Genomic DNA, 10,265 nt, shown 5'->3' with positions numbered 1-10,265 from the left:
ACAGGCTTTTAACAGGCGAAAATAAATGTTTTGCGTTATTCTGATAAATCAGGTCCTAAGTATTTGAGTAAGGCTATCTATAAAAACCAGGTTAAGTCCACCCTGTTCTATACAAGAAAAAACTTGTACCAAGTCATGAATATGACAGTTGTTATCTATTCGTTTGATGTGTTTGAGCTTTTGATTTTGCCATTTGATTAGAGACTTTCCACTTTGAATTTTTTCGGAGTTCAGTATTTTTGTGATTATATACGTGAGTATGATGGAAGCAGAAGATTACTTTTAAAGATTATCAATCGTTGTTGAAACGAAATAACGTTTCTCAACTACAATCTTACTGAACAGGATATCACTAACTTGAGTAGTCCAAGTAGTCCTCAAGATTGTAGGACCCTTGCTTATATATTTATACGTTTTCCCCACAGGAGGAATTAATGTCGTAAGCTTATGACGGCATGTATACTCTTTCGAATTGATTTAATAAAACCCAGAACACTCGAGTAGCGTAATATGATAAATGTACGTTCTAAAGAAATGGAAAATTGAAAAAAAACCCCGATAGAATGCATTTGCACTATTTGATGATATTCACCCTCTCTCTTGAAAACCTTTTGCGTATCTTTTAAAGTATGACAAAATCAGAATAAAAACAATGTGTTAAGAACAAGCAGAATAATGATAAACATTATTAAATAGGAAGATAAAATTAGATCTTTTGCGGATAAACCAGCATTTAAAATCCTGATAGGTCTGCCTTCTAGATGTTTCGACAAGTTTGCCGTCACATGACATTCATTTGCGATTGTATCTATTCTGATCCCCGTTAAACTTGGTTTATGTTATGATGTATACAATACGCTTTTATCATATTTCAAATTACTTTAAAATAACACAAAAAGTTTTAAATATTTTCCCTGTTTTTTACAATTTTTCAACGGAAATATTCCAAAGCTTTTTCTAGTGGAACTTTCGTTTTTCGTTTCCGTCGATCGATCACTAGCACGGTATACTGACCCTTGTGAAGATTAAGCTGTATTAGCTCTCGACCTATTTTTGTTAGTGTCTTTGTAAGGTTCCCTATGCCCGTATCTGTTGTGACTTTTTTTATTTTAACGAACGAAATCTATGTATTACTGGCAAATTATAAAACCATGGATATCTTTACCATAAATTACTTAAAACCTTTACTTAATTTTTCCATAGATAGTGGAAAATATTAGCAAGCAAAATCAAGGGAATTGTGCAAATGATGATACAAGCATGAAAATTAGCACGAAGCAACATTATTATATACTTTTTAAGAAAAAAACTGCTGACAATAAGAAAATTTCATTTTTTAAAGATGGCCACCACCTTTTCTAAAATGGCTGATTTTTTCCAGATTGAAATACTTTTTTTTTCTGAAAAACGTTTTCTTTGACCTTCTCTGAGTAAAAAATATAACCAGGTTTGGTGGATACCTTCTTTACCTGTGAGGTTTTTACTCGAAATAAATACATGTATTTGACATGTTCTCGGTTTGCGCATGCGTGAAAATGTGACAAAATTCACACACAAACATTTGAATTATTTATTACATGCTTAGCGCTTTTGAATTTTTAATAATGTTATAAATTTGTTTGATGACACTTTTTAAGGTTATGATACACATGCGTTTAACAATTTCGCGCATGCGCAAACTATTTATTAATAAAGAACGAATTACACGCACTACAAGGGCACAATGATGAAAATCGTAGTACATCTAACAGATGAGGTTTTAAATTTCTTAAACATATCTTGATCGTCGTTCATTCCTCTACGTTCTGTTCGAGTATAAAGTGTTACTTTTGATGCCACTGTTTGAAAATACGCCTTTTCAGTTGCAATGATCAAGCATTCGATGTATAAGATTAAAAAGGTGATTAACTTTCTAAATAGCGTGCAAACAGTTGTACAAAGAACATACGTTTATCGTCATGTTTGGTGGATTGTACATTTAAATGGCTTGTTTGGCGTATTAAATTATACTCCTGGTGCCTTTGGTGACCAATTAACACCACTGGTCCGATGACACTGCTGGTGGACGTTTCGTCCCCGAGGGTATCACCAGCTCAGTAGTCAGCACTTCAGTGTTGACATGAACATCAATTATATGGTCATTTAAATAAATTTCCTGTTTACAAAACTTTGAATTTTTCCAAAAATTAAGGATTTTCTTATCCCAAGAGTAGATTACCTTAGCCGTATTTGGCATAACGTTTTAGAATCTTGGTTCCTCAATGCTCTTTAACCTTGTACCTGTTTAACTTGTATATCTGTTTTGATATGAGCGTCACTGATTAGTCTTATGTAGACGAAACGCGCGTCTGGCGTATTAAATTATAATCCTGGTGCCTTTGGTGACTATTTTAAAATTCTGAGTGAAATATTGCACGATAATGGATGTGTTCCACTGAAGCCATATTGCAACACCTAGAATAGCAGATGCTTTTCATGTATGTTCAAATGAAATTAGGAATTAGACACGCTTATCAGATAACTACAGATGTGATTTGCTTGAATAGATAAAGCCAGTCGTTATGAAAGCGTTAACACAGTACATATAGTTCATGACTCTGTAACGTTCAAGAATGACTGTGATCAACGGGTGTAGCAAACAGAGTCATATCGACCACCGTTTAATTTCTGGCGTTCAATTATGAATAAAAAACTTCATGTTCCTTCGGTAGTACGTTCATTTTACGAGTCAGATATCGTAATTTACAAACAGTTCATATCAAGCATGATACCAATGTTGGTCTTGATCGTGTAAATCATGCTCGATGGTCACCCATCCATCTCCAAGATATGGTTTCCCTTCAACAACATCACCGCAATGTACGTAAGACCAGCAAGTTGATTTCTTATGTTACAATTGATCAGGCACAAACACAGAATAATAAGTCGTCAATGGCGATGTTGGTACCATACGTTTATTCGAAGATCCCCTTGAGACGATAGATGGTAGCTGGACCAGAAGTCAGTAGACTGGTAGATGAATTTGAAAGATGTAGTGGTTTGAGTCATTCCACAACAGAAGAACGACGTCATGAAGACTCTACGAAAACACAAAAGGATTTCTTCAAAAAACTTTAAAGGCTTTCTAAAGTGACGAACAAGTTTGATAATCCATTTCTAGACGATATTGGGTCCAAACAGCACGATCTTTTGAAGCAAATGCATAACGAAAGAGAATCTGCCTTTTTTCACCAGATGAAAAAGAACATTTTCATATAAGAGCCGTAAAATGAAACTGGAAACTTCTTTGTCAAAAAACAAAGCTAGAGAACCTGATCACTGATTGCGATCTATTTTCTAGATTTTTTATTTCTTATTTAGCCATTAAAACCAAACTGCTCCTCCATCTATGTGGCAGGATGTGGTATTCAATCGCAACACATTGGTATACTTGAAACATTCTGCGATTTGCCATCAACTGATCCAAATTCTGACGCATTTATTGTTGGTGGGGAAGCAATGGTTAATTTATTGCCACCACTTGAGGCAACATATTTGATGATTATGTAAATGATATCATACTGACTTACATAAATCTTCCTTCGATAAGTATCCAAGAGTAGACATCGATTTGTTGTTTACTAAATTAATTATTTAAAGGCTGGGACGAAAACAAAAGGCAAAGTACTGGTGCTAGACGGAAAGTTGTTGGTTCTGGTAGAACGCCAAGGGTTTGGAATAGTTTTCTATGTGAATATGATATCAAAATGGAATTGTTCAAGTTTCTCAGTGCCGACATAATTGCTTCTTTAGAGACTAATGAAAATGCTTATGCTATTCAAATTGAAAATGTACTTTGCAATTTCAATACGGATACTTCCCAGCTATCCCTTGTAATCGTGAAAAAGCTGATACACAAAAGATTGTCAATGATAGGCATGCTGCTGAAAATGGTTGTAAAAAGTAATTTTAAGTAGTACTGACATAGATGTAGTAGTATTAGGAATTGAAGTGCTCGCAAGATTGGGTGTGGACAAATTGTGGACATGTTTTTAAGGAATAAATACTTTCGACTGCTTCCTGTACATGTCATATCAAATGCGTTCGGTCCTCGTGTAGCAGCTTTTCCTTACTTCCATGCACTTATAGTGGGAATGACACTGAGTCGTAACTTCATCAGAAAGTGAAAAGGTAAGCTTGGCAGACATTGAAAGTATTCTCAGATGCCAAGAACATTTTGCCCGATTTTGTATGAAGACACAGATATGGACATCATAGAAGTACTTGTTTTTCATCATGTACGGAAACATCACCGTTTGCTGTTAAGGAGGCACTATTAAAATCGTTTGCAAGAAAGCAGCGGCCTTATTATGCTATTCCGCCTAACACAAAATCATAATGATTACATGTGGTAGGCGGAATACTGTCATAAGGCCACTGCTTCTTTGCAAACGATTTTAATCTTCTGGAGCACATCAAAGGAGAGGCATATATCAAGGTGGACGTGTTGGGCTCGTCCAGATTTATGCATTCGATTAGATATTGGTTAATGTACGAAGTCATGACACAGGAGTTGGGTTAACGAAATGCATTGGATGTTGGATGTGTACGGATTGATAATTTAGTCTTAGATGCATGATTTTTTTTATTAATTGTTAGGGGCTTTGGACTAGCTGTCAGATAACTGCAAGTACTCTTAGATCTGTTTCTAGTGTCTTTTTGTTGTTGGGGGTGTACAATACCCGGTCACGTCTACTTGTATTTTTGTCCATCTGATGAGTTAAGCCTTATTCAACTGATTTTTATAGTTAGTTCTTATGTTGTTCTGTTATACCACTGTTCCAGGTAAGGGGGAGGGTTGGGATCTCGGTAACATGTTTAACCCCGCCACATTATGTATGTATGTGCCTGTATTTTAAAGTCAGGAGCCTGTAATTCAGTAATTGTCGTTTTGTTTATTTGTTACATATTTGTTTTTTTTTTCTTCATTTTTTAAATAAATAAGGCCGTTAGTTTTCTTGTTTGAATTGTGTACACTGTCATTTCGGGACCTTTTATAGCTGACTATGCGGTACGGGCTTTGCTCATTGTTGACGGCCGAACGGTGACCTAAAGTTGTTGATTTCTGTGTTAATTTGGTCTCTGGTGGTGAGTTGTCTCATTGGCAATCATATCACATCTTCTTTTTTTATATTAATGTCATTGTTTTAGTGTTGTTTTCAAATGTGTGGTATGTCATGTATGTGTCCAGAATATTTGCTGTTGAATCTCATTTATAGTCACATTAACATATTTTATCTGTTTGATCATGGGTAGACTAATTTGTAGATCTTACCGTTAAGTAATCTTGCTGATCACAGTGCAGTTTAAAGTTGCACTAAATCTATTATGACAGTGTGGACAAATGGTTCGCAATCATTGATACTGAATTGGGTTTCTAGCTCCTTTGATCTATTGATAATTGCCAAACACAAAAAAAAACAATATGCAAGGTTCATCATTTGAGGGACAAAACTCCTTTATGGAGTGAACTGAAGAATTGAGACAAAAGAGATACCAGCAGATCTTAGTTCGGTATTTGTTTTTGCTTCGACTGCTGTTTGCTCCTTGGTATGTTTGGTAGGGTTGTAGGGTTGTTGTCTCTTGAACATATTTCCCATTTCCATTTTCAATATAATCTCTCTGTCTTTTATTACAGTTTCCAACAAAAGTACAGAAATTAGTTAATACATTATTCAACGACAATGACTCATATAACGTGACAATTACGGCTACCCAATCTTTAAAGTTTGAGTTTCGATCTGTCTTTTAAAATACCAATATAATAAAAGAAAAAAAACCCAAAACGTCGGTAAAATGTCAAAAGGCAATGCTATTGTTCAGATGTTGGCTGACAAATTCGACTATTTGTTTTTCTGATAGACGGATTGTGTTAATAATAACATAAACTGTACTAATGTGTCTGCATCATATGCACTGTTTGGCAATCAATGTCTTTTCAAGTTTTTTTCATGCACAATTGTAATATAAGCCATAAATATTAATACATACATAAAGAAGTTAAATAATTATATTGCGAGACAATAATAAAATTTTGTAGTATTCACAAACTCAAATTGCAATAAAAACTACAAAGGATATATTTGTGCATTTTGTAAGAATAATTGATGATGTGATGATTTTAGAATTAATACAAATAAATACAATACAATTCTAGGAAATAGTTTGTCAAAAGAACTTAACGCTTCAAGTGTCGTTGTCAATTAAAATTGGTCACTATTTAAAAAAAACCTGTTCTTTCTCTTTTCGGTTGGTAATCTTCATATAACACAACAAAAGTAATTAGAAAGTAATGTCCGGTAGGTCCGTTTTCGGGTGGACTGTTATCCTATCTACCTTGATAAAAGCAAATGCGTAGCGTGTCGGTCTAGTACATAGCCGGGTTAATCTTCATAAAGTATTTATACATATTTCTGCCCAAAATAGTTTAACGAATCGTTTATTCAAGAATTCATAGTTTAATTTATGTTCAAAGTCATTCCTGTACTGTAATGTAAGAGATGATATGATTAATTGCTGTTTGACGAATGTACAGTTGCTCGTAGAGCAACTTAGAGAATGTATTTCAAACATTATTTAGTAATTATGTTAAATGTAAACTGTGAATGCCAACCTTGATAAAACTGCAGACGTTAAAGGAAGCACTCTTCACTTACCGGTTTATGGTAGTGATAACATTCAACTGTGTATCTAGTTTGCTTGAAGGTAAAATTGTATTAAATCTTATTTTTTATACCAATATCGATCTGCTGGATTTTTGTTTTTACGGAGAAAAAAAATTATGGCTCTAATTTATAACTGCCCTTATATCATTTGCAAAGAATAGATTGGCCATTACATAATCTTTTAATGTATAATATTACCTTAAAGCGAACACATTAAATTGTTTGCATTTTCAAAATAATATCAAAATTATCAAATTTCCACCAATAGGGTTGTATTATAATCATAAACCGTTCCATAACATGAACTACGTACTTGTATCTATATTTGTTTAAAAAACTCAATTGGCAGTAGGTGAAGATTTGCAAAATACAGACCTTTTATTCCATTTTTGCTCTTTGTTTGTTTATCTATTAATTATTGTTGACTTAATTTTCTGTTGTAAGAAGAGATTCAATTATAATCTACATTACTAATATGTGAGGGAAAATAGAAATTGGATATGCAAAGTGACATATCAAAGGTGCTTTCGACATCCATATTTTGGTTGGGACGTACAACAAACATGCGTAAGGCGATTCCAGTACCATACAAACCCTATGACTCCCGAATTCTTACTTATCCCTGTCCAACTCCTCAACTGTTTTATTTCGACTACGCTTAACAATGCCGCAAACAACTTCAAATGGTCAAAATAAGATAAAAAATACTTTTGTTGAGGCATGTGGCCATTGCCAAATTAAACCAAAAGGCGTGAATTGTTGTGAGAATTTTGATATTTTGAGCGTTCCTGGTTGTTTCCAGATATTACAGGAAATACATGAGGTCACAAAAATATCCTTTTATACTGCAATAACAAATAACAATATATGTAAACAGGTTTTAGCTTCAAAGGATCCACCTTATTTTTTTTTATTCTTTTTCTTTTTTTCTCACTGGGCCAATATCAGCACTTCGTCACAATTATCCTTCAGGCAAAGTTGACCTACAGGAATTTCGCTATTTTATTGATGTTCTTTCTGATCATTTTGTACCTTAAGGAGTGGTGAAGAGATGAGAGGTGACAGAAGATGTAGTAGGAGGGGTAGGTAAGCGACTGATAGGTGGGAGAGAAGAATTTTGGAAAAATGATGTCTATGTAAAATTAATTTAGAGCCAGTTTTGTATTATGTAAAGTGATCATACAAAGTAGTCGTCGGGATCATAAATTTTCGCAGATGGGAACGAAAAAAAAGAGCAAAAAATACTAGAGGAACAGTCAAACTCATAAATCGAAAATAAACTGATAACGACATAGCTAAAAATGCAAAAGACAAACAAACAATTAATATTACATAAGAAACAACTTAGAAAACTAAAGATTGAGCAACAGAAAGAAACCACCAAAAACCTGGGATGATCTCAGGTGCTCCGGAATGGTTAGCAGGATGGTAAGCACATCCTGCTCCACATGTTGCTCCTGTCATGTTGCTCATGTTATAACAAAAATTACGAAATATACCAGAGGGCTAATCGATCTCATAGATAAAAAATAAACTGACAACGTACGCAATGCCCAAAAAGGAAAAAGACTAAGACAAAAAACAACAGAAGACTATACACAAAATATATAGGAAACTAAATACTTAATAACACGAACCCCACCAAAAACTGGGGGTGATCCGAGGTGCTCCCTAAGTGTAAGCCGATCCTGATCCACATGTTGCACTAGTCGTGTTGCTCATGTTACTACACATCTGGTAAATAGTCTTATTCGGTAGGTCACATTCGTGGCAAGGGAACAGGATCGTAGTTACAACATACGGAACATATCCGACATCATCTGTGAAATGGATATTCTGTAACGGTTAACCTACTCGTTTTGGCGTCCGTAAAATTTAAGAAGGGATGATTTCTACTTCACCATTTAAATTTCTTTCTTCGATACATAAATGACGTGGCTCTGTACTTTATAGTGATATTAAACTATGGTAAATTTGTGTATTCTTGTCTTTCATTTTTGTTAATAAGGTTGATTTATATGCAATTTTGTGTTCTTTGTCACATATTTGTTCGTTTTTATAGTAATTAAGATTATAACACAACGTTTACTGCTGTACCTCTTATTTTGACATTTATACCTGATTGTTTTGTTCACACATCGTTGCCAATATGATGGCATTTGATACGACTGTCATAGAATTAGAGGTTTATCTAGATTTAAAACCAGGTTTAATCAACCATTTTCTACATATGAAATTGCATGTACCACGTCAGGAATATGACAGTTGGTATCCATTCGTTTGATGAGTTTGAGCTTTTGATTTTGCCATTTGACTAGGGACGTTCCTTTTTGAATTTTCCTCGAATTTTTCTGTGATTTTTTTTACAGAAAGTCAAATCATCATGGATGCATTTATTCTATCCATTGTTCTTTGGAGTGCAGTTTATACACGACCATACCCATTACATAGAATCCTAAAAGGAGTATTTAATTTAACTATATCATGCTGACAGGGACCACTTGGTGTCAAAGCATTTAAAACTGTGAAGTCAATAGAAATATTGCTTTGATTGTTAAAAGAAACCCTGCACACTTTAAACACAGTCAATGTCGATTTTGTATCATATTGGATGTGTCCCGATAGTGTTTTTACACATTCGTTTTAACTGACTATGAGGCACCTACAGTGCTTGAAAGTGTACGTGATTTTGGAACTTATCAAGAAGAAAACAGTATGTCGGTATTCTCCAGTAAAAAAACACAAACAGAGTATGAAAATTCTAGAGATACTCTGTCTTTTTTTTTAAATTAAAAAAAAAAAACCAGAGATCCCAATCACACTTAGTACAGTTACTACCAGAATACAGAGAACGGTATGGAAAAGGTGTTCGTCAGAGGAGTTTAAAAGTTGACACAGTTAACTTTAATGCTGATACATTGACTCTCAATTTTATAATAATAAACCAATGAACCATTACAAATATAAAAAAGAAGATGTGGTTTGATTGTGAATTTAAGGGTCTGAATTTGCTGGCGCTTTATTCATGTTATTCAAAATATTTCTGTGTTGTTGATTTAATTATGCAAATACTTATATGGTTATTATCGAGGACATACTGAATATTGTTTTCAATGATAATAAATCTCACCGGATACCAACTATTGTTCCAAATATTCAATCTAGCATACGGAAATATATTGTTTATTTTATCATTTGATTTCCTAACAGCATGAGTAAGTATTTCATGTATATATGTGTTATCATTCAAATAATTTAGTTTTGCAAATATCTAAATGAATTGTTTAGTGAACAATTATTGTATCATTGGTCATTGATATTGATTAATCCCAAGATTAAAATAGTAAAAGTTTGATAAGTACAATATTCCAAATTATAGATTTTGTTTTAACAACGCCTATGACAAACTATGTATCTTTTTTATTTTGTTATACGTTGTTAGTTCAATTGAATATACAATAGCAATAGTGGAATAATTATTCTGTCTTGTACGAACATGACTCTTACTAATCAAACGTGGTTTACATATCTAACATACATTTCACCATTTACAATCTTCGG

This window comes from Mytilus galloprovincialis, chromosome 5 (assembly GCF_965363235.1).
Source record: "Mytilus galloprovincialis chromosome 5, xbMytGall1.hap1.1, whole genome shotgun sequence".
Classification (NCBI taxonomy): Eukaryota; Metazoa; Mollusca; class Bivalvia; order Mytilida; family Mytilidae; genus Mytilus; species Mytilus galloprovincialis.
Note: the sequence above shows the minus strand (reverse complement) of the source record.